The 26,065-nt window shown below is 40.9% G+C and overlaps 1 protein-coding gene across 3 annotated transcripts in view; it reads left to right on the top strand.

Moving 5' to 3' along the window:
• Positions 1-2,770: 2,770 nt before the first annotated feature.
• Positions 2,771-26,065, top strand: part of APBA1 (amyloid beta precursor protein binding family A member 1) — an 81,194-nt gene continuing 57,899 nt past the window's right edge. For all 3 annotated transcript variants that reach the window (XM_042877333.1, XM_042877334.1, XM_042877332.1), the window contains exon 1: positions 2,771-2,843. The gene's annotated coding sequence lies outside the window, so the exon portion shown is untranslated. The remainder of the gene's footprint in view (positions 2,844-26,065) is intronic.

Here is a 26,065-nt window from a genome sequence, read left to right as displayed (position 1 = left end):
TGAGACAAATGGGAGAAAAATGAAACTTAAGAAGAAAAAGATTCATAGTACAGATTTTTCTTTTTTCTTGAGCATAATTGAGCATGAAAACTGCAATGATTAGTCTTCAATAGTCATAAGACTTCAGTGGAGTCACCTAGGTTGAAAGAGAGCTCTAGGGGTCACCTGGCCAAAACTACCTCTTACAGGAGTGCAAACTTCGATCACATTCAATTCTTACTGCTTGATTACTGTGAGAGAGGGCTAGAAGACAGAAGTGCTTTATGTAACGTAACAATTCAGTAAAGAACAGCTTTGAAAGCCTCTCAAGTCTACACCTGTGAAATTGTAACCTGGGGCTGTAGCAGGGCCATATACCAGGGCCATAAAATAAGAGAGAGAACAGAGCAGAAATCTCCTTCTGGTTTTGTTATTTTCACATTGAAAGCCATCAGACAGAGAGTTGTCTCCAGGATAAGAAAGAAATCAATAAATGAATACTATTAAGAATAAAATGAGGTGTCGCGGTAAAATAGATGTAGAGGAAAGGGCACCAGATGTCTAAACAGCAGCAGTCACTTATAATTTTTCCCATTCTTTAGCAATGGATATTTTTTGTACTCTCATTTTCAGAATTTGCACTGGTGGAGTACTGCAGTGTTTTGAATAAGATATGAAAGTATGGTTGTGCTTACAGAGCGGCCAAGCATATCACAGGACCTGGAAGCCTTTTTTGGAAGGCAGTGAACATTCCAAATGAACACTGTTATCATAGTAACTAATTGCAAGCCCACATATAGCATTGTTACGGTTGGAAAAGACCTCTATGATCAATCATCTTGTCCAACCACCCAGCCATCAACACCATGCCTACTAAACCATGTCCCTAAGTATACAACTCCACGTTTCTTCAAAACCTCCAGGAGTGGTGGATGGTGTCTCCACCAATTCCCTGGGCAGCCTGTTCCTATCCTTGGCTACTCATTCAGAGAATAATTTTTTCCTTATATCCAATCTGAACTCTGCTATCTATATTTCCTTAAGATAGTTTGCACTGGGCTACGCCTAAGCACTTCACAGATCACACTGAATGTCTCCAAGGATGAACTGACCACTTCTCTGGGCAACCTGTTCCAGTGCTTTACCACTCGTACTGTAAAAAACTTCTTCCTTATATCCAATCTAAATCTCCTCTCCTTCAGTTTGAAACTATTTCCTGTTGTTCTATCACAACAGACCCTGCTACCCTTTGGATACTGAAAGGCTGCTAGCAGGTCTCCTTGCAGCCTTGTCTTCTCCAGACTGAACAACCCCAGCTCTCTCAGCCTGTCCTTGTAGGGAAATTTATTTTAGTCTTTACTATCTAGCCATATTGCTTTAAATACCATACATGTAAGGCATTATCTCAAGGATTTTAGCATTCTGTCTATGTATGTGGAATTACTGTAAAGCATAGAAGCAATAACTCAGGGAAGCAATTACAACAGCTGTTTACAGCCTGCACTACAGATGGGGTGTCCGGCTCCATCTTTGATTCCACCAAGGGAGTAGAGATCTTGTAGAGATCTAGACAAAATAGGCAGCTGCCTAGCCATGAGCCACATGAATTCTAACGAGAGCAAGTACCAGATCCTGCACCTGGGAAGGGGCAACCCTGGCTATACGTACAGACTGGGAGATGAGACTCTGGAGAGCAGCCTTGCTGAAACAGATTTGAGGATGTTGACAGCAAGTTGAATATGAGCCAGCAGTGTGCACAGGCAGCCAGGAAGGCCAACTGTATCCTGGGGTGCATCAAGCATGGCACTGCTAGCCTTTCAAGGGAAGGGGAAGGAAGTCCCTCTCTGCAATGCACTGATGTGTCCTCAACTGTGCAGAGTTTTGGGCACTGCAATTCAAAAAGGGCATAAAAACCTTGTAGTCCAAAGCAGGGCTACAGAGATGGCGAAGGGTCTAAAGGGCAAGACATATGAGGAGTGGCTGAGGTCTTTTGGTTTGTTTGTTTGGCCCAGAGCAGAGGAGGCTGAGGGGGCAGCTTCATGACAGCCTTCAGCTTCTCATAGGGAGTGGAGAGGCAGCGCTGGGCTCTGCTTTCTGGTGACAGTGATATGAGAGAAGGGCATGGAGCTGTGTCAGGGGAGTATCAGGCTGGGGGTCAGGGAATGGCTCTCCACCTCAGGTTGATGGGACAGGCTCCCGTAGGCCGTGGTCATGGCACCAAGCCGCCAATGCTCTTAGCCATACACGGTTTGTGATTTGAGTGGTTCTGCATAGAGCTATGCATCGGACTTGACGATCCTTAATGGTTCTCTTCGAACTCATTACATCCTATGACTAATACCACGTTTGTATGTGTGAAGAGGGAGCAAGCAGTCGCGTGCAGCGAGACGCACTGTCTCGGTGCAATGCCCGCCGCCGGGTGGGAAGGGCTGCCCGGGGCCTGGCTACAGGTACGCGATCCTGCGGCGCCCCGGCTATCGGGCAGCCACTGCTCCCCCCGCGGCAGGGTCGGGCTCCGGGCCGCGCTCGGCCCACTCTCCGGGGGCGTTCGGGCAGCCCGCTGAGCGGAGGGCGGTCCAGCTCGGCGGCCGCCATCTCCTTGCCTCCCACCGGCGCGGCCCGTGATGGCGGCACCGCCCCGCACCGCCGCGGGACCAGGAGGGCGGCGGCGGACGCTCTGACGCGAAGGGCGGCGCGGAACGGCGGGAGGGGCCGTGCCGGGCGGCGCTGGCGACGGGGGCGGCGGCCGGAGGAAGATGGTGGCGGGAGGAAAGGCTGCCTGCCGGGCTGTCCGCCCCGCGCTGCGCTGCCAGCCCCGCCGGAGCCGCCCCGCGTGGTGAGGAGGCGGCGCGGATCTGCACCAGGTGTGGAGGGGCCGGGCCGAGGCCCGGGTGCGGGACTCTGGGCCCCGCTCGGCGGTGCCCAGCGGCGCGGCTGCGGGAGGGGCCGCCCCTCCCTCGCAGGGGCTCCGCGAGCGAGGAGCGGCCGGGAGAGGTGCCGCGGGGGGCGGGCGAGCGCGGGCTGGTGGCTTGGTCGGCGCTGTGCTGCGGCGGCCGGCGCGCGCATCCCGCTCGGGCCGAGCTGCAGAACCGCCCCTCCTCCCCTACACCCCGTGCCCGACGGCAGGGAGCGGCGGACAGGCTGCGGTGCCCGGGGCTGCGGCTCTCGGGGACAAGGCGGGCCCGAACGTGGCGGGGTTGCGGTGGCCCCGCGCGCTGCGGCTCTTTCTGGAAGGATCAGCGTTAGCAGGGACTGTCCGGGCAGGGCTGCGCTGCCGCCCTCGTACATAAACCTGCCTCATAAGAGATGCGGGAGCTCGGGCCTCGGCTGGGAGATCGGCTGTAGGGGCTGTAGGATTGCAGTTGGTTTCAGACGCGACTGCTCTCGTCGCTGCAACCGGAGGGATGTCCGCCGGCTGTGCGTGCACGGAGCTGCTGTGGGTGTAGGGCAGGCCGGGATACTGCGTTTCTGCTCCCTGGTGCGCACCCATCGCGCCGTGCCCATCTGACGGGAGCTCGCCCGGTGCCGCGGCGATTTTGCGTCTGCTTCGCGGATGCGGCCTGCGGCTCTCCAGCAGGTTGCCCTGGAAGATATCCCTGTCACAGCACCTCAGGTTCTACTGCATTGCTGTCGAATCCGTTCCGGCTGCACCTGCCTCTGCAGCCCCGTGGCCGAAACAGGCAGCGGCACCCTGTTTTCCTAGACGCTGGCACTAACAAAGAACCTGCTCGATCTCCAGGTGTGTTACATCTTAGTGATGTGCAGATAACAAAAAGCGAGGGACACATCTACATTTTGCCGTGTTGGGCGGTGGGGAGGAGCTGCCTGGCAGCTCAGTGCATGAAGGTGATGGGTGGCTGAAGGTTCTGCGGTGCATTAGTGCATATTTATACCCAGTAATTGAGCATCACCCAAGCTGTAGTGGGAGACCGTGGAAAAGACAAGAGCAGAAAATGCATCATCCTGATGCACTTTGGGAAGGGTGCTGTGCGTGTTCAATGGCTGAAATGTGAAACGGAGCCAAAAGCAGCCTGCCTCCCTTGGAACAGTGTGATCCAAGTTGGGGGATCTGTGAGATTTGAGGCTAACCTGATTTTCATAAAGTAATGGCAACTCAAGGTCGGCTGTGTAGTACTGGTCATGCTATTTATTGGTCCGAGTTTTTCTTGAGCACTGTCAGTTGCATCTTGAAGCATTCATCTTGCATTAAAACATCGTCTTTACTTAAAATATAAATGTTTTTCAGACTGTTGAGCTGTTTTCTAACAGACACAAGACCGACCTCTCACAAGCCTGTGGAAATAAAGATACGCACAGATTGTCCCTTTGGTTATAAATGCATTTTGGTTGGGCAAGGAACTGACTTCTGATTTCATTGATACCATTATGAGCCACAGTCATGTACAGCGTTTGCATTCTTGAATTCAGAAAGCCTGCAGTATGAAAGCTGTGCCCATCTTTAAGGCACACTTAGTTTTCACTTCTTAGAAGCAGTGCTTATGAGCTCTAGAACCACATGAAAGACATGAAGGTACGAAAAAATGGAGTCTTTTGCTGAGCTTCTTGTTTTGTGTTTTTAATAGGTCAGTGTGATTGTTCATGTGCAGTATTTTAGTTATTTGGTTTGAGGTCATCTCAGTGTGCATTAGTATTTGTGGCAAATAAGGCAGGGAAGTGGAGCAGTAAGTCCAGAAATATTGGCCGAGAAGGTTGGCCTTGGGGTGTTAATGCATCTGTGTACTTTCAGGGTTAGTATCCAAACTAGCAATCCCTTTAAAAAATAAAATAAGCTTTGAAGTCATGTAGGAAAACCAAGCAAGTGCTCAGGCTTTCTGCTTGTATCTATTTGCCTCAACTTTTAAAGATCCAATTTTGCATTTCTTTGCTCAGCACATGAATTGATAGCTATTGACAGTAGCTGTTCTGGATTTATTCTAGATTATGAATTAGAAGAATTAGACCTTTTATTTTCCCCTCTACCTCGCCCTCCCCTGAAAAAATTAAAAAAATAGAGGCACTTCAGACAGCGTAGTAAGCATTGTCCATAAACAATGCAGCTAGATTAATTGAGGCTTAACTTTGAATGAGGTCCTATTACTGTTGATTTAAGTCAAGCATTGATGTTCTGGTAATGCATTTTTCAATGTGGTTTTCTCATTTTACAGAAGATGAAGATTTCTACTTAATCAGAGATCTAGCAAGCAATCCTCTGCTCATTATTTCCAACAGATTGTGTGTGATATGTATTGTGTAGAGGTTAAAGGTTTTTGAAGAACAGATTGTTTTGTTTCATACTGTTGATTGATTTGATAAGCCAGCTGCTCAGAGCAGTGCAATGGTATTTTTCTGTTTCCACTGCATAAGACTGCGTTCTTAAAAAAAAAAAAAAAAAAAAAAAAAAAAAAGTCATATGTTTGTTGTTTTACTTGAAGGATCTGGGGAATAATCTTTATTTGCTGTTTTCACATAGACAGCCATTTTGGTGATCCCTGTCCTCATTCTGATCAGCACTTGCTATGCATATGGGAACTGAAACAAGGTGGCAGAAGACTTCCTTCAAGGCATTCCAGGGCTGCAGAACAGACTCCTTTTTTGGGGAAGGATTCATCCTGATGTGAGCAGTGAGGGAATGAGACTGGTTCCAAGGAGTCTGTAGGGACATGCTGTTGAGAAGAGGGGTGCAGCTGTGTTATGTCCACCAAGTCCATCTTGTAATGACGGGATCATGTCCTAATACGTGTTCCCTAGATGATGATTTGTGTAATCTTAGATGTTATTCTTAAGAATTTTTCTTCATCTAATAAGGCTACAAGAAGAGCTGTTTGCTGAAAAGCAGTGGGATTTTGTACATCAGAAAGGAAACTAGTGGAAGAAATGGATTATGGGTATTTAAAACAATGGAAATTCTAGTTGAGGTAGACCACGGTAGTAATTTCTGGTTTTTCTGTAGCTCAGCAAAAGGAGATGATCTGTGAAATCTATGGAATTCAGAATGTTCAATATATATGAGATGTTTTAAAGTCTTTTTTAGATATATGCCCATCTCCCCTGCCATCATAGATTATCTGTTTGGTCTATCAAATCTTGCTCGTAAGACAGCAATTAAATATTATTTCCTTTTTTTTTTTTTTTTTTTGAATGAACAGTTCAGTAAAAACTACCGTCTGTAAGTCAACAGCCACCTTATCATACATGAGGTCAAAATGAGATTTAAGAGTGAGAGACATAATGAAAAATCTGTTGGTAAATATGGCAGATTCCAAGGATGTAACAGCACATCCTTGGATTTTTTGGCTGAATCCTTCTTGGGCTAATTTACCTTTTCAACTTACTAAGCTTTTCTAAGGCTTTATTCTTTTTTTTTTCTAACGCATTCTGATCTGCATGTTGCAATTTGTGATGACAGCATTACTATCACTGTGCATTTGTGTAACGTGTATTCTGATGGGACTTTCATCAGGTTTGAAATTGTGCTACTTCTGTGGTCTTAAGTAGAACCACATGGAATCACAGAATCTCAGGGTTGAAAGAGACCTCAAGAGATCACCGAGTGCAACTCCTTAGATAAACCTTAATTAGAAAAGCTTTTTTAAAAAATGAACTGACATTCATATTAGTTGATGGGGGAGGCATTAGCAGGCAGAGATCTATGTCTGGGTCTTCCCTGGGCTGAAATAAAAGGTATTGTTCTCCATAATGCACTTCAGATCCAGTAAGCAGACAGAACCAGTTGTTTTCAGTACATTGCCTGACGCGATGGATTCGGGGAGAGTGGGTGCTGTCTCTGCTGCTGGGGAGGGAAGTTGGCACTGTCTGTGGGATGTGTGTGGGGAACTGTGGATTTTTTTTTTTCTTAACAGCTTTCTTATGCCAACTCTTTTATGGTCATAGGAATAATATAAGCTGGAAAGGATCCCTGAACGTCGTCTGATCTGAACTCTGCTCAAACTGAGTGACTGAGACAGAAGGTGCACATACAGCGTGTGTAGGGCTTGGCTTGCTCATGTCTGAAATTGGAATTGAGGTGCTGCTTCTCTGGGGGATTCAGAAATAACAACAATGTGCAGAAGGTTCTGCTTGCAGTTGGTGAGCAGGAGGCTGTGCTGCTGAGTCTGGGCTTTCTCTGAGCAGGCCCTACTGGGCGCTGCTGGCTCTGCTGCTGCCATTAAGCCCAGGGCTGCTGCAAAGTGCTTGCCTTGTGTAGGAAACAGTGGTCACCTCGCCTTGGCTCTGTTTTTCGGATCTGTCCTACTGCATTTGTTCCATGCAGGCTGTCATGCAGGTATACTTGCTGTATGGTGTTGTCTGATCAGAAGACAATCACCTGCTTTTTCTAAATTGGACTCGTAAGACTAAGTGAGGAAATAACCTCCCCAAATTCAGGAAACATTTTTGTTTTCAGTTGTGTTGTAACATGTTTTTTTTACTTACCTATCTGTTTGATTTGATCCCTATTTTTTCTAAATGAAAGATTTGTTAAGATGTTTTCCTCCTAATTGTGTGTTGTACAGTCACCTTTTAGCTGATTAAGAAAACCTCCTGTAATATCTGTGTTAAACAGAAGATCCTATGTAGAAAAAATCTGTGGCTTTGTAATTTCAGTATATCTCAGTGGACATTTTAAAAATCCTCTTCATGCACATTATTTGTGTTTCTGATATCCTCAGCTGTTGTACCCTTTGTCTTTGGGTGTTAAATAGGGATAAACCCCAGGTTCTTTTCTCGCTCAATTATTATCTTGCCTTGCTGATAAATGATTAATGTAATCCACTTACAAGATTGCCATGACATCATTCAGATTTTGGCATGCTTAATTTCATTTCATAAGAATGTTTCGATGAGCAAATCCTAAAGTCCTTGACGGGTTCTTCCTGCAGGAAGGTGCTTGGGCTGCGAGCAGAGAGGGAGGGGTGGCTGAGCTGCCTGCCTGCCTTTGGAGCTGGGAGAGGGCTGCTCTGTGCCTGGTGGTGGTGGTTCTGATCAGCTTCAGCATCTAGGCTTTCTAGATGCCAGCCGTTTTGCCATGACCTTATGTCTGGTCTGACAGTGTCTGGGTGATTTAGGCTTTGTTTGAAATCTCACATCAGTGTGTGGTTCTCACTTGTTGCAGTGTGCAATCTCTTTGGGCCATGCTGGCTCTAGGTCCAATTTTATCTGTAGGTGAAAGTGATTTGCGAGTTCACTCTTCCTTCCTCACTGGAAGGAAACAGTCAAGCAGTTAATTAGCTTAACACACATTTGGGTGATTTTTTTATTTAAGAAAACTGTAAAGGTTGAATGATAGTATTTCAAGTTAGGCCAAACTGGCTTTGAATGTAAATGTAGATGTAATTAAGACTACAGAAGACACATCTGTCTTCTGTAGACGCACATCTGTGTATCAGCAGTTAGACACAGTACCTCAGTGTGCAATTCATCAAAATGTTCTGGATACAAGTACAACTACTTCATTGAAAATAACTATTATTTCTAGTTAACTACTGATCTCATTATTTTGGTCAGTAGTTTGCAGCCAAGATATTTCTTGAACAAAATTTTTGGCTGAAGAAGAAAAGCGAGCAGATCTTCCTAAAAATAATTGTGGAATATACCGTCTGCCTGTATCAGTACTCATTTTAGATTGGAGAGTCGCACTTATGTATGTGGTGCCTCTGAGGTACTTCAGTCCTGTTTTCTGGTGCATTGGTGGTGAGACTGCAGATGTTTCTGAAACCTGGTTCTTAAGTTCTTAATAATCTTAATAGTTGAGGGACTTCTCTAATGAGAACTATGGGTGATAGGTGGACGGTTGGGCTGGATGATCTTGTAGGTCTTTTCCAGTGAAAAGATTGGTGATTCTATGATCCTATGATAGCCTTGAAGGAGTAAATAACAGAATATTTATCAGAGGAGATCTGTCTAAGCATAGTAGGAAGAACTGTCCCTTTATGGTGGATAGAAGCACTTTGAACTGAATGGCAGTGTGTAAAAGCTACATATTAAAAGATTATGGAAGCACTAAAGAGCATGTACTGTTCTTTTGAAGGTGTCTTACATCTGGAATCGTAGGGAAGGAGTTCAAGGGTTATGATAAGGAATTTTTGTGATATGAGAAAGATTTTTTTCAGTCTGTTGGAGGTTAAATGGATAGTAAGGTGAAAGTGCACTAAAAAAACTGTTATTATTTTGTATTTATAATGTTTTGTGTCTCTGCTACTAAGGCTTGGAGCATTAAAAAAACCAAACAGATACTCCCCTGAAAGATTGAGCTCCTGCAGCTGGATGCAATTCTGCTGTCTCTTTGCGCACCCCACCTATTGAGGTCTTTGTGTTTCTCTGATCCATGATGGAAATCTTGCTGCTTTAAGGCTTTTTGCAATATCTGAAATTGTTGTTATGGTGTAGGATCACACAAGCCACAGTTACTGCTTTTCTGGGTTGGCTTTGTAGCTGTAGTAGGATACTGAATAGTGGACACACTGAATAATCCAGGTAAAACTCAGTGTTTTAGAGGATTCAAGTCAGTATTCAGCAATGCCCAAGTCTGTGTGTGAATTTCAGGGCAAAGAGAAGACACGTTTGTAAACAGGTTGTCCAACTCAGGTCTTCCAAATCTCTTAGAGGTAACATGCTGTCAAGTTGTTTGTGGCTGTTTATAAGTAGTTTGAAACACTGGTGGGTTTGAATAAAGGGACTGTGCTTGTATTGAGTGGTCTCCATGCACAACAGCAATTTATGACTGCAGCTTCATTGGAAGCTGGCAGGAAGTCCAGTTACACAAGGGTTTTCTACTGGTGTCACCAACTGAGCATCCAGGCCTCATCATGCAGAGCAAACAGGGTCAGGTTTTGTGGTCTGTCTAGCTGGAGAGCTTGAAAGGTGGGGTGGAAAGTAATGCAGTGTGAGGATAAGGGAAAGAATAGGGTGAAGGGAGAGCTATGGTTAATTTTATTTTTCCCAAGAGGAGAAATTGGGGTGCTGAAAATGCAGAGAAGCGTAAGTAGTCGGCCATGTGTTCATTCCCTTTCAGAAGAGCTTGTGTCAGCTTAATGGCAGAGAGGTTATTTAGAAAAAACAGTGTGAAACAGCATGTAATTCTGTCTTCACCATGGTAAAAAGCCTCGCAAATGCTGCTGTGATATGGTTTTGTAAATGGTTCCATAATCAACACCAAATTTTGCCATTATTATTAAGTAATTGGAGTAGTGATTATGGTAAGGTAAGTAATTACACATGATTTTCAATGCTGACATCTGTAGTTGCTCTTTAAAATTTACATTGTATTTGGAGGAGGGAAATGGGAAAATGATAGTGTGTAATTGCAGCATCAATCTGATGTATTTTGATGATGCAGTATGTCAGTGAGTTGAGTTTTCTCATATTTGCAGCGATGTTTGCAAATACTAAGTACATAAAGGGGACTGGGCAAGCAGTATAGAAAGTACCTGTTCTTGTATTTTATATATTCAAATTTTTGTAGTTTCTGAAGTCTGTTTTTTTTTTTTTGTTTTTGTTTTTTTCAAAGGACAGCCTAAGATCCCATGGCCACAGCCATTAAAGAGAATAATCATGGAGAGTTGTTTTGGTTTGTTTTTTTTTTTTTCATCAAGAAGGGGAAACCTCCCTTAAAATCACCACCATTCTTTTATTTTGCAAGGAGTAAGTCTGCTATTTTAAGTCTTTTCTTAACAGAAAATGGATGGATTACCTGTTAAAGTTCAAGGATGCATATCTGGAACACATTTTTGTTGAGGAGACTAAAACCTGAGAATTTTAGTCTTCTAATGTGTTGCTCATTAGCTAAAAGTATTGCTGTGTGGTGTGCTTTCCTCACAGACAGTGGTTTCTGAATTCTCCTGTTAATGGTTCCCAGATCTTTTCTTACTGATGTTCGTAGTTCACCAAGCACTGACACAGAACCGATGAGATTTTTGACACTGTTGCTTGTGAGGAAGCATTTGAATGCCAGAAGGAAGACTGCAGAGGAGATATACTGATTTCACCTTGCTTTTTATGAGATGGCAGCAGTATTGTTTGCTGTTTTGTTTAGGGACTTGGTAGAAATGCTTTTGTTTGGGTTTACAGGATTATCTTTAACCTTGGTTCCTTCAGTCTCAGATACCTGAGAGGAAAGCTTCCTGTGTGCTTGTTACGATTTTATTTTCCTGTCTTCAAGTGTTACATGTGAATATGGAATTCTGTCTTATAAAGCATGATAGCATTGTCATCTTTCAGATTCACCTACCCATGGTCATCCTTGTGGCAAGGTGTATAAGGTGGTCTCACAGATGCATTTCATACTGTGGCTGGTGTACCTGTTCATGCTTTGTTGTAGGTACTGTGTATTTTAAGCGTGTTTGGATTGTATGTGGTGGGGATTTAATCTTTTTTTTTTTTAATAATTCTCATCCATCAATGTCTGGCTTGTAAGTTATGTCGTAATTATGACCTCTTGTTCCTTTTTACCCAAAGGAAGCTAAATTTCCCGCTTAATAAATGAAGCTCCATTCATGAGTTCCCAGTGAATGTGACAAATTCCACAAGAAAAAACAGTGATATAACGGTGGATTGTATCTGCAGTGGTTCACGGTTCGGAGGCACTGCTTTGAGCAGGGTCTGCTGAACCTGTGGAGGAGACATGGAGTGTGTGAGTTCATGTGTCTGGATGTGCATTTCATCTGGAAGCATTTGTTTCAGAAAAAAACAACAACCTTTATCTCCTGGCAGTTGTTGAAGAATTATGGCTGGGATTAATGGGTAAACCTTGGAGTATAAAGATTGACAGGTGCTTCACTATTTTGACAGGAACTGCTTCACTGTCCACAGTTAGAAGCCCAGTGTATCTAAATAAATCTGTCTTCTCATGTTAAAGGCCTGGCAGCGTGTGGTTCTGTGTTGCTCTGATACTGCAGCATGGGGGATAAATCTTTCAGTTCTCTTTGCCTGAATTTTAAAGAATTTACTATCAAAGAAATCAAAGCAGTTTCATAGTTGGATTTTTTAATAATGCTGACTGGTATTCATCGGGATGGTATCTATTCATTGTTACATGTTGTGTGAATAAGATGATGTTTGTTTTTTTCCTACCACAAATAAAGGTGCTCATTGACTTCCAGAAATAGAAGACCTCATTGTGAGAGATGTGGACAGAGTTTCTCTTGTTAAAAACTACATGTTAAGTACTTGGCACCTTTGTATGTTTGGTTGGCAAAGGAAATTCCTCTGTTGTTGTGGCTGTGCACTGTTTTGTACAAGATTTTTGCACCGATTGTGCACTGATTTGTACAAGAATTTGTGCTGTTTTATTGATTCATTAAGGGCAGGTGAGATGTATTCCTGGATTGCAGAAACAAGCTTTGTCTTTTTTTTGTTTTTTTGTAAACCTTTATAAACTATCAAGAAAATAATGATACTAATTTTGAGCAGAAATTGAGTTATTAGTCTTCCTCTGAAAATCACATTTAGTTTTAATACAAGTAAAATAATTTTTTATTTTCTTTGAAATGAAATGCATCAGAAGTCCAGGTATAGTGGTTTCAAATGGCCATTGTGAGAAAAATAGCTACTTCTGCTAAATTTTGACCTAAGGGAGACAGCACTGAGTGCAGGGAGAGATGCTGGGGGGGCAGTGTTAGAATCTTAGTAGCAAGTTTCCAGTCTTGGAGCATAACTTTCCATTAAAAGTTCGGGATTAAAATCTAAAAAGAAGATCTACTTGACTGCCGTATTACCAGCATCTGCCATTGATGTCATGAGCTGACATAATGAAATGGAAGGCATTACTTTCAAGAGCAGCCCTTGTACATAACTTTTTTTCTGTTCTGAAATGATAGAGTGATTGCAAGACATTTTGATCTACTTAGCTATTTAGGTCATCTTGCGTCCTTGTAGGTTGTTCATGCAATACTGTTATAGTTCTGGAGATCCTCATTGCCTTAGTTCTATCTTAAAATCTGTCATTGTGACAAATGCTCATTATTAATTGAAGAGTGATTATCATTATTTCTGTCAGTGTGGCTGTCTGATTAATCATGCTGAATTTCATGATGATCTTTGTAATACACCTCCATTTACACATTTTACCCATCACCTTTAAACCCTCAGCAGGTGGAGTGAGCAGCGTGACCAATTAAGCCATCGCAATCTGTACTTGTCCAGACAGTAATCAGACATCAGGCCTGACTGCTGGATGATAAGAGTTGCAAATTGCAAATGGTATTATTGCAGCTGTTTAGAGCTGGTATTGTGGCTTCAGTACTACTCAGAATTGAGGAAATTATTTTGAACTATCTCATTGAATTGACTAATTTTCTGAATGTGCTAAGAATGGAAATGCTTATTTTTTTTCTTATGAGCATTTCATGACTTAACAGATCTGAAGTTCTATTCCTTCCTCCCTCAACTTTTAAAATTCATTTTTTAACCGAAGAAGAGCCTTAGCTTTGAGTCAGAACTGAGAAAGTACAATCTCATGCAACAGGATGGAGCAGACTCTGTTACATTTTGAGATCTTTAGGATTTATCCTGCTTTTTAAAGCTCTGTGAAACTTTCGCAGACGTTTGGGACTGGAAGAACAGTGAAGTGATGTGGAGAAGATAGCATGGTCTTAGTTGCCATGTACTGTGTGTGCATTGCTCGCTCTGTTGAGGTGACTCCAAAGACTGTTTTTTGATGGTGTCTGATGTGGAAGCCTGCTTGCTGAAACAGAGAAATTACGTGCTCTGACGGTGGTGTGCCTGTCTCCTGTGCTTCATGGTGACTGTGCTTCTTTTGCCTCTTGTTAGTAGTTGGAGGCGTTCGAAGACACAATGCAGCTCCATGGCTTGAAGTTCAGCAGCAACATCCTGGAAGTCGCCAAGTCTGAGCGCATTAAGCTCTGTGTGCAGAACACAAAACAGAAATAGTCATTTTTTCCTGCGTGAATTTGAATTCTGACTGGAAGATGAGCCAGGGAACTGTCAACATTTGTTTTTGTTCTCTAAGTCTGATAAATGCTGTTATTGTTGCTGGTTTGCAACCCAGATTAGAAATTGTCGAGACACTGGGGGAAGGTGCATTTGCAGTTTTATGTTGAATGGACAGGCAGCTCAGGTCTAGAGTTTGTGACTTTTGGGAACCTACAAGATTTAAAGTAATGTTAACGTTGTCTTTTTAATGAATAGAAAACATGTAATTACAAGACAACTGCCTGATGCCCAGAGCTTTTTCTTAAAGAATTCATAGTCTTCTGTGACTTGGCTAAATCCACTGAAACTTTTGTAAAGACTTCTGTGTGCATTGTGTGCCAAGTGCTACAAATGTCTGGAAGTTGGTAATAGAAGACATTTGTAAACGTCCTTCTACATGTTTGTTTCTATGTGGAATGACCAAAAAGATTAAAGTGCTGCTTTGTTGTTGGGGAGTAAGGGCAGAAATAATGAATTGATAATCCTCTCTACATGTAGGAGATTACCTTTTCTGTATCAAGCAGCTCTTAGTATATTTTGATAGTTACGATCGTGTTGCAGGCTTACATTTCCACTAATTGCTCCTGGAAGTGTCCCTTAGAGGAGCACATTACACTGCCATTTTCAGAGCAATGAGTAGACTGGCAGAGGGTAACATTAAGAAGTCCTGAACAGCAGCTAAGGCTATTTTGAGCAGTGACATCCAAATCTCTGAGATGAAAATTAAAGAAAGTGAAAGGTACTATCAACAACATTCTTTCTGAGTTTAACAGTTGCTTCCTTAAGTGGGATTTTCTTCCTGAATATCCCAGGATTACAAATCTTCTGGAATTTGGAGCAGATATGTGAGTAGGAAATAGCATCTGAGGGTCTGATCTGTTTCTAGGGTAACTAGCCAATCCAGACAGAGATTTTCAATTGAATTTAGAAAAAGCAATAATTCTAATGAGGAAAGAAAGACAGTTGATTTACATCTTTGTATTTTGCTGTAATCATGAGAGTGGTGCAAAGCTATATTCAATTTTGTGGAGTTTACATATATTTAGAATCATCTGTATGTCTATGCTTAGTATTTAATCCACAAGTTTGTTACTGTCAGAAGGCTTAGTTCGGGACTAAATGGAGATGTCATTGTGGCTTTGTGAACATCCCTAAAGGACATACGTGTACTTTATTTGGAAGCTATTCTGAAAGCAGGTTTCCACATTGCCCTTTTGCTACTGCTCTCAAACAAAATCTGATCAAGTAACTTTTTCTTCCTGTTGAAAACCATATACCACACTCTTCTCATTCTTGCTTGAGTTGAAAAACTCTTTTAAATTCAAAATGGCTCGGTTGATGAGAAGCATTTTCAACTCAGTATTTGCATAGGTGTAGCTAAGAACAAGATGCTGCCTGTATCCATGGATGGCCTGTGGTTAATGTTGTATTCTAATGTTGTATTCTAATGTTGTATTCTGATGTTGTATTCTGATGTTGTATTTGCTTCAAGGTGCATTGTAAAATGTGGAAAATATGTTCCAGAAGATGGAACATCTCCTTGCTCAGTAGCAAGGATAGCTTTTTACAAATATGTATACCAGCTTGTAGCACAGAGAAGGGTGAATAGATCTGAAGAGGCTGTTTCCTTGATAGTATACATATCTAAGTATTCAGGCTTCAGGTACCAAAGTGACTTTATTACCGTTCTGCCTCTCTCTAATGTAGGTAGTTTTGATTCCAGTCTGGAAGGATTTGCTGTCAGTTTTTAATTTTGATAAGGAAGTTTTTCTGTAAACCAACAAACCAAACCGAACAATAACAAAAACAAAAAACCAACACACCTTAATCTCAGGAGCTAGTCAGCTGGCACTCTATGCAGCTTTAAGGCAATTTTGCTAGTATTGAGGATTTGTTGTTGTTGTTGTTGCTTTTGGAATGAAAATGGCACCATTTAGCCTTGTTTTGTGACTGTATTTTGGACTTCCCCATGGTATGATTAGGTGATTGGGAAACTGCCCATTCAAGGAATTGTCTCTTTCAGATCTGTAATTCTGTGTTTGAGAAATGCTTTTGTGCAGTTACTCCTACAGGTAATGTTTTGCTTTCTGTCACTTTGTCCCTATTTATGTTGCCAGAAAACAGCAAGGTTCAATAGACACATTGCAGAATTTAGAAAAAATCAGTTTTGGATTAAATCTGAGCAGGCCCATAATTTATCAAATAAATGTTTGCTGAGTAACTGGACTCTGTGCAATGGGACTTTTGGTTGGTTTGGACCTTTCTGCAGAGTTCCTTATATTAAAACAGTATTCAGTAAGATTACAATATTCAGATGGAGTGTCTTCCTCGGTATGACTGGCTCATTATTGTTGGTACCCATGCTGTGTTACATCCTCTACTGCCCAAGCATCTGTGTTTGTCAGCAAAGGTGGGCCACGTGGAACCTGATTTTTGCAGCATTTTAGAAGTTTGCCTTTCTTTTACAGCTTCAATTCTTCGTTATCCCACTTTTAATATTCTATCCACATGTCTTCCAAGAAAGCCATGAAATTAGTTAAGAAACAGAATGGAAATAATATAAAGCTGAATGCTTGGGTCATTGTGGGCCAGTTTGTGCCTGCAGGTTGGCCTACTGACTGCTGCCAAACTTGTGTTAGCCTTTCCTATAGTAGGAGGATAAACTGGGATTGCCCATTCAGCTTAAAGAAAATGCACTAACTTTGAAACTCCTACCACTATAGAATAAATTTAAAAGTGACTAGTGGTTAAAAAGTGAAATGTGAGAAATAAGCAACTATTTTATCACTTTAACATGTTATTTGTTCATTATCAACCTTATAAAAATCCTGTATTCCAAGACATTTAATCATAGGGATTTTTTTCACTGTAATATTATACATAGCATGTAAATCTTAACTACCGTTTGTGATTCTTTGCTACCTTTTTGGTAAATGGTAATTGAAAATCAGCAATGTAATATATAAAATCTTGATTTATTATGCCTATGTGTTTCTGTTTGAATTGTATCAAGTTGTATGAAAACATCAGGTGTACTTCACAGATGTGATAGCTTACCCACAAAATTCACAAACAGTTTTTTACAAATGAGTTTTTTCACAAACAGTTTTTGTGAGCTCTTCAGGATGGTATTTTTTATTATCTTGGAAGAGATATAGAACGTAACGGTAACCAGATTTTTGCATATTTTTAGTATTTTCTTGTAATGTTTTTCAACAGAACTTTGATCTAATTTGGAATCCCTGCAGTTGCTAGCACTTGTGTATCTACCAGTTGCTACATGGTGACAGTCAGTGGATTAAAAAAAGCAAAACCCATCTTCTTCTCAGTCATAAATAAGCTTGCTAGACAGTTGAAGTGATTTCATGTGTAACCTTTTCAGTGCTAGGAATGATACAATAAATCATCAAAACAATTGTATTAGCATGACTTATTAGGGAAGAGAGAACCATTCAGTCTTTTTAGTTTTTTAGATATGTTTTATCAAAATTTCTGGGATATTATCTTACTAAGCGTATGAAAATATAGTGGACAATTTTTATGCTCGAAAGTGTGATGATACATGGTGCATCTCTCATAAGCATTTTTTCCTCCTTATAATAGTAAACCAGAAAAATTTCTTCATAGTTATCCTTACCCTAAACAGTTATGGTGTTTTCAGCCATGTGTGCCTGATTCAGTAGGTTATGAAAGAAAACTAAGTATTGCCTTTTCAGAGCTTTACTAGGAGATAATAATTTTAACTTCATTGGCTATCAACATTGTAACTTTCTTTTGCCTCATCTTTGAGTTGTTTTCAGATATGCGTAGACAATATAAAGCATTGTGGACAGATTAAGTACAGATTTTAATTCTTAGCTTTTATTATTCTGTTTTCTGTCCTTCCCACATGCTCCTGTTTTATGTGATTGCCCTAAACAGCAGGAAGACTCGAGGTTGTGGATGCCCCATCCCTGGAAGCATTCAAGGCCAGGCTGGATGTGGCTCTGGGCAGGCTGGTGTAGTGGCTGGTGACCCTGCACATAGCAGGGGGGTTTAAACTAGTTGATCTTTGTGGTTCTTTTCAACCCAGGCCATTCTGTGGTTCTGATTCTGTGTTCAGTATTAGGACAAAATGGAGAGAAAAAGTTGTTTCTGCAGGTGTTGACTGCTGTAATCCTGAAGCACTGAAATATATGCACTTGCTATTAAGGCTTCTTTTTTTGTTAGAAGTTTGGTGCTAGTTTGTATGCATAGCTTCTTTACCTTCCAGAGTATTTTATCTTTTTACATTTACTAGCCTGGTTTGCTCAATTTCTTCTGCTCAGTTTCCTGTTGTTCCTTCCCAGTTGTTCAATTTCTGTCGAAAGTTAATCACTATGAATTACATTTTGGCTGGAAACACAGGGCTAAACAGTAGTCTTACTTTGTAGATATAGGTGGCAACCTGCCTTCAGAAGTACACCACCATTTGTTACAGCTGTTACGCAGCTAAGTATGTAGCCCAGATATGTCCAGTTGATGACCTGCAGGCTGCATCTGGCCCAGCACAGCCATTCATATGGCTGCTTTCTGCCCCAGGCCTTCTTGGCTGGCTACTCTTCCTGCTGAGCAGGCTGGCCCAGCCCTGGTTGTAATTATCACTCAGTAACAACCGAACTTTGGTGTTCTATTAATGCTATTTGGGCTGAAATTGGGACAAGGGGAGGGTGCACTGCAGTGCTAGCTCAAGGGATAGCAAATAATTGTATGCATTGTGATACATTGGCTAAGCACAGTCCTGAGAACAGCAAAAAATATGCAGCTGTACTTTCTGCTATGATAATGTGATGTGAGAGCAGGATTTGGGATTTCTAATAAGATCAGTTTTTTTTTTATATTTGCCACTCTGTTTTAACAGATATAAACAAGTAACCTGCAGATTTTCAAATGGAATGTACTGAGTTGATATCAAACATTCTACTCAATGAAAAGCTTGATCATGTCTTTTTAGCAGACCTTTATAAGCCCTCTTTTACCAGAGAAAAATATCCCTTCTTTCACAGGTACGAGTTACTCATGTCACTGCTTTTTTTTGGCAGTATGTATATTTTTGAACAACTGTTTTCAAGGATGAAATTGAGGAAGAGCAGAACTTTGTCAAAGATCTCAGATGAACCCCTCGAGAACCCATAAAGAATTGCAGCCATTGCCATCAAACCAAATTGATTCTTCAGTTTCACAAAAAAATGAGGTCAAATATCCAACCAATTTTATGTTTTTGTGGTCCTCTTCGATTGAATAAAAATTACTAAAGATTTTTGAAGTTTTGTTACTTATATACATGTATTTGGAGGTCTGCTCCAAAAGTAATGTCTCCTGTTTTATTATGTTAGTTCAATATCAGTGGCAGATGATGATATTGCAGTAGAGGCCAAACTCTCCTACCATTATTTCGTTGCATTTTATTGCCACAGGACAGATGGCAGCAGAGGGGAACTGTCAGAATAGCCTCTGACGTTAAAATGCACTTGAAGCAACGGTGTGTCAGTTCCTCCATGTGGAAAAAATGGCCTCCACTGACATTCATTGATGTTTCATGAATGTTTCTGGAGACCAAACTGTGGATGTAAGCATGGTGAGGCAGTGGGTGATATGTTTCCATGATGGTTACAGTGTCACCTCCACTGATGCAGATTTTTATGAGTGCAACATGCAGGCTCTTGTTCATTGCTGACAAAAACACACAGCTCGTGGTGGTGACTGTGTTGAAAAATAGTGTTTTGTTGCTGAGAATTTGCTCAGTCGAAGAGTGTTATTGTGCTATTTGTATCTGTTGTATTTTTCATGGAAATAAGTGTGAGGCAGTACTTTCAGTGCAGCCTGTGTATATGCAGACCAAGAAGATTCCCCATGAGTGAATTCAGTGCAGCCAAGGCAAGCCAGAATTTTGGACTTCCTTGATCTAGACAGTATGTAGCAACAGTTCACTTACTTTGTGTGCTTCAATTGCCGATTTGTGTGATTTGTTTATGTAAATGTTGTGGGGAGGCACTTATAAATGAAATTGTGGCTAACAGTGGGATTTTTCACATCTATCTTTCTGATTATAATTTTAATTCAAATGCTGTATCCACTGATATTAAAGACAACATAGATCTTACTTTGCTATGATATAATATTTTCAGAGAATATAAGCTTTAGGAGATGGTTAAGTAGATTTTGTAGATGCATGTGTTCTTTGTCAGCACTGAATAGACTTACATGGAAAGTGGGTTAAAGTAAAAAGGAATCTTTTTCACTTAAAAAAAAATTGTAAATATTTGCAAAAAAAGTTTTTATTGATTTATCGTCTTGTACATTTTTAATTCTTCTTCCAGAGGAAGAATTTTTCAAGAACAGTTAATTCTTTAACAATTGATTGTTTTGGTTACATTTTTTATTTTGTGTTTCAGCATTTGTGACTGAATTCCACTCAGTGCTGCCCATTAGATTCATTTTTAACTGGGCCATAGGTTGCGTTATGTAAAACACAGGGAGGAATCTTAAGATATTGAAAGGTCTGGGCTCTAAATTATGCTGCTATTGACTGATGTACACCTGAAGCGTGTTTCTTATGTTAGGAGCTCTGACGTTTTTGTTGATTTTGGAGTACCATTGAAATTGACTTCAAATTGCACCTAACAGTTATTGGAGGCACCCATATTCTGCATCAGATTTCTACCAGATTTCTCTAAGTGAGCAGCATGTGATCTTAGAATGAATTGTGAACTGTGAATCACTAAACGAGGACTTATCTCAGTTGTTGTTACAGTCACACTAGGGGAGGTGTTTCTGAGGAAGTTAGTGAGATAAAAGCAAGCACATACCAGTAGCTCAGTGCTGAAATGGAAAGCTACAGGGATATGGGAACTGTGGGAATTGTTTCTGCCACAGATGCATTCAGGGTACTGAAAATAGCTGTGGTAAAGAGAAGGCATGCAATCTGTGCTTGAATTGACAGGATATAAATAATCAGCTTCCACTGAGACAGCACAAAGTCAGACTAGGTCTTGGAGATACTTTACTAATAGTAAGGATATTGGAACACTCAAGCCTGACCAGGTGATTGTGGATGCCTTTGAAAATCGGTAAATGCTTTGAAATACTGGAAATGTCGATGTTGACTTCAGGAACAGGTACCTTGCTATGACTGTACCAAGAACCATCTCAATATGCAACTCTGTGATTGTAGAGTTTTTGATATGCTACCATGTGACTGTTTGATTTGAGATTTTTTTAGTCACAGGGTTAGAATACAATGAGGTGGAGGAGGTCATAAGCACCACCAAGGTCCCCCTTTTTTTTTGTAGCGTGATATTGTAAAATGAAAATGAATTTTCTATGAGCTTCCCTTTTCCCTTTGTATCCAAGCTGTACCCTTGATGGTTGATTTCAGCCAGAATTAGAGGAAGAGTTTTGAAAATAAATCAATTTGCATTTTATGACATTAATGATCAGATAATGAGAAGATGTGCTGATTTTTCTCCACAGAGATTCAGAGGAGCTGAACTGACCTGTGCAGAACTTGTCAGTAGCCAGTTGACTGAGCAGGTTGATGTATTGAAGAACCATTCCTTCTGTAGCTCTGGACTCATTATAGATTGTTTTGGTTTTTGTCTGATGAGATTTTGCAAGTGTTAGAATTAACTTTGTTCTGATAATAATAGAAGGTTCTTCTCAAACCCATAGAAATGAGGGCTTTTTCTGAGTTGTCTGAGTACCAAGGTTGCTTTAATTTAAGAAGAACTGATTTAAGAATTAATTTAAGAACCTCTTTCTTTGCAGAAGGAATGTCTTCATCCTATGCTCATATCTATTATTGTAGTATTGTGTTTATAACTCTCGATTTCTTCCATTATTTTTTCATTTGCACTAATTAAATTTCAGCTGTAATCTGTAGCAGGCACCATAGGAATCATGCATGTGTTTGGGAGAAGACCAGTTATCTTGTCAGAATTGTAGTTGATGATTTCCAATACATAGTTCAGATGCTGATATCTTACAGCATGTACCCAGGAGGGTTCTGGAAAGGATGCTTGTGTACTGTGCATGATTTTAAGTGAGGGCTGTAAATTCAGGGTTATGAGTATTTATTTGCTAGTGCTTTAAATCTGTTAGTTTGTATTCTGTTCTAACATTTGTTAGAATTTGTAATACATCTAAATGTCCTGTTTATACAGGTATTCAAGGTAGAGTGAAAGAAGTCTAAATTTTATGCTTTTCAAGTAGCTTTGAAATTCCAGAAATCTCAGGTTGGCTGTGCCTCCCTCTCAGAGGAAATGAAGAAAATTGGAGGAGGTCCATTTGGTGTAAAATACTTTCATATCTCTAAGTAACTGAGAACAGAAGTATAATTTGGTTCATGTCACAAATAGAGCAGTAGGCCTAAGAAAACATAAATGGAAACTGCTTATGCAGTGGAAAGAGTGAACTGCATTACACTGGGTACTATTTTCCATGTGTGATCTGAAAATCCATTCTGCTCAGATTCTTCTCCTTTGTCTCTGTACAATTACAGAAGGCCTCAGTATGAATGAATAAGCAGCATAATTACTTTAGCTCAGCATTTTTCAGTGTTCAAATTGTACCATGGCACATTTTGTTGACCAGAATGGCCTAAAGTTCCTAGAGCTTTCAGAGGGAACTGTATAGTTAGTGTAGCATAGTATAGCACACTTAAATTTATGAAAGTGTTTCCAACTGGAATTGTACAAAAGACAAGAAGCAGTACAAAAACAAGACAATAATAAAATAAGAGAGATGAGTGAAATAAAAACAAATTAATTTTGAAAGTAAGTAACCATGAATTATTCTGTACAATAGTTTTCCGTGTTCTTTTTGTTTGTTTCTCTCTTTCTTTCATTTTGGGTAGTTACGAATTACACAAAAGTAATTTGTACTATAAGTATTCCAGAAATCACGTTTTAATCTGGAAGGATTTTCAAGATCCTTTGCTGTCATCTATGAAAGACTGTGCATATTTGGGGGAGGTTGTCTTCAGTTTGTGATAGGCAAATGTTATATACATCCTCAGAAGAAAGTGCAATTCTGGGAACTAGTCTTATTTGCCTAACTCTTATCCCTGGAAAAATCTTGGAGGCCTGTTGGAATGCATTTCTGAGTGTGTGATAGAGAATGCAGTGTGATTGGTAGCTGGCACAAGGATTGATAAAGGCTACCCACCTGATTATTTAATGTGATAAAATGAGTACGGAAGAGCAGTGGATGTTAATTATCTTGACTCAGGCATTGTTTTGTCACAACAGTATTCTTTTATCCAGTTTGGATGTTGCTGTATGGGAAATAGAAGAGCAGTTGGGCACTGGAACAGGCCCCCTGGGACGCTTATCACGGCACCAAGATGCTGAGGTTTAAATGTTTGAACAGTGCTCTCAGACATAGGATTTGATTTTTGGGGTGGTCTTGTGTGGGGAATTGGATGTGATAATTCTTATGAGTCCCTTACTACTCGGGATATTCTGTGATTGTATGACATCCAGAAAGGTAAAAAATAATTGATTGCTGGTTGAGCTTAAAGTTCATTGTTAAGGGTCATGTGCTGCCTGGAGTCCAAAATCCTGAGACATATCACAGAAGTGTGTTGTGGCGCCTGTTGTGTTCAGCGTCTTTCTCAGTGACTCACAGAGGAGGATAAAAGGCTCATCAGTTTTGCAAATTACATTATACTGAGAAGACGAGTCAATCTGTGGTTGTTCAGAGGAATCTAACCAGGCAGGATAGCTGAACAGGAACCTGATGAAAATTAAAAAGAGCAGAGACTGAGACCTGCCCCTGTCTCTGGCAACAATACAGGGTTGGGCAGAAGGGTCCTGGAAGCAGCTCTGCAGAGATCATTAACTGCCCAAAGATGGCTTGGTGAGTTGACCTTGGCTGGATGTTGCATACACACCCAGCTGCTATTGCAGCCTTTCCTCCAACAGGATGAGAAAGAAAATAAAAAAGCTTATGGGTTCTGAAAAGGAACATGGAAATGGCTTACCAGTTATTGTCACACTAAAAGCAGACTTTGCTTGGAGAGGATGTTTAACTTCTTTTGCCAATTAAAAATAGAGTTGAATTGTGAGAAGCAAAGACAAAGCTAAAACACTTCAACTGCTTCTTTTTGAGATCAACTTTGTGACTTCATTCCTGCCTCCCCCCCTCCAGGGGGAGCACAAGTGGGATGGGAAGCTGTGGTGCTCTGCCAGTTCATCCCTCTATCCTGCTCCTCCTCCCCTACCTGAAGCCTGGTATCCCTCATATGGGAATACCATCCATCAGGAGCAGACTGGATGCTTTGCAGGCCAATTGGTGCCAGCAGCATGCTCCTGTGGGGACTCTCCATGGGCTGTACCTCCTTCAGGTTTCATCCGCTGTGGGCTCCTCCATGGCTGCACAAGAAGATCTGCTCTGCATGTTGATTATGAGCTGCAGGGAAACAGCCTGTTCCTTCATGGGCCTCTCCTGGGCTGCAGGGAACATCCTTTAAAAGCAAGAGGATGGCAAAACTTGGTGAGAAATACCCTGCTACAATTTATTTTTGTGTTTCACAAAAAGTTCCTGATGTTTTGGGTAATCCCTTGCAATAAAATCTTGGAGCTTTCAGAACAACTAAACTTGAAACTTTTTTTGTTCCTTCCTCCAGAAACCCAAGTTTGAGAGCTGTTGCCTAACGAGCTTATTTCCTGACTGAATTTAAGCCTCTTCATCCTTTTACAAAGACCAGTCTTCAGTTTTAAAAAATGCATGTATTTCTTTTAATTCAAGTTCTCAGTTTCTCTTTTTGTTAAAATCAAGTGTAGCTCTTCTGGAATCTTTTGTAAGACTTGAAAGCTTGCCCTAATTATTCTTGTAAATTACTTCAGTACCTGTACCAACTTCTGACCTGTTAATTGTTTCTGACTATGAGATTCCTGCTGAGGTCTGAATGAGATCTTATGTTTTTGCTTGTGAATTTGCTTGGCGTGCTGCTTAAATTCTGATCTTTATTCGTGGGAGTTTTGAAGAGAAGCAGTTCTGGGCTCCACAGAATGAGGCCGTTGTATTGAGTACATGTGACTTTCCCTTTGAAAGATCTGTGAAGGAGCTATCCAAAGAAGGGAGTGCCCTCTCAGTCTAGGAAGATGTGTTTATACAACACAATTTGGTATTTTATTGATCTAAATGATGTCTTTGCCTTGATTATCTTGTTTGTAGAGGTCTGTGTTGTTTCCAGGTTTAATTCTTTGGTTTTTATTAATTAATTGTTTAATTAATTTGTCTTCTCTTTGCACTCAGTGACATTATCTGAAGTTCAAACTTCGATCTTCAAGGTTGTTCTTTTTTCCCCACACTGAACAAGTACATGAAGTCATACAGCAAAACGTCAAAATAATGTTTACATTACAATGTTTCTGAAGTTAGAGACAGGGAGGAGAAAGAAAAATATAGGCAATGTTTTTCACAGTGCTACATTTAAATTGCTCCATGTTATAAGTATTTCAAACTAAAATCCTGGTATTTAAGTATCCACTCTTCCCAGGAAACACTGGAAATGTGTATTGTCAAGCTGTACTTAAAATGAACTGAAACAACTTAGAATTTGTTTTTTGATGGTGTTTATTTACTTGCCTTGTGTAGTTCTAAATCCTGTGCAGGTTAATCACACATTGGACTTTGGAACTAATGGGAGGATTAGATGAACAGGTCCTTTTCTGCATTCTCTGATCCTTTTGAATTTGCTTGTCTTGTAGCACAGACTTAGGAGTCCACCTGCAGGAATGCTGTAATTGGAGCTGGAGTCTGTCAGACTGAGGTTACTTTGTCACTCCAGTGGTTCTGAGGGTAGTGTTTGGGAATTGTGAGTAAACAGCCTTGACCTTGTAAGCTTTCTCCACGTAGCATGATTGTCTGTCTGTATTGCCATTCTGTAAGCTCTCCTTATTCAACCTACTAGTATGCTTGCAACTTTTGATCCCAGCTTGTTAAAATATAAGCTGTTTTCTGTATCTCCATATGCATTCAGGTCTGGGGATGTCTGCTGGGAGAGCAAGTATGCAGATGACAACCTGCTGTTCACATCTTGTGTAAATGCATCAATTAATACAGTTCACAAAGCTTGCTTTGTGGAATAGCAGTCTGTCTTTGAGGAAGAAAATTTAGTTCAAGTTTGTACGCTGCC

Source organism: Lagopus leucura, unplaced genomic scaffold (genome assembly GCF_019238085.1).
Source record: "Lagopus leucura isolate 7727_CA_CO unplaced genomic scaffold, USGS_WTPT01 Super-Scaffold_100018, whole genome shotgun sequence".
NCBI classification, from domain to species: domain Eukaryota; kingdom Metazoa; phylum Chordata; class Aves; order Galliformes; family Phasianidae; genus Lagopus; species Lagopus leucura.
The sequence above is the reverse complement of the archived record's forward strand: the minus strand, read 5'-3'. Positions and strand labels throughout refer to the sequence as shown.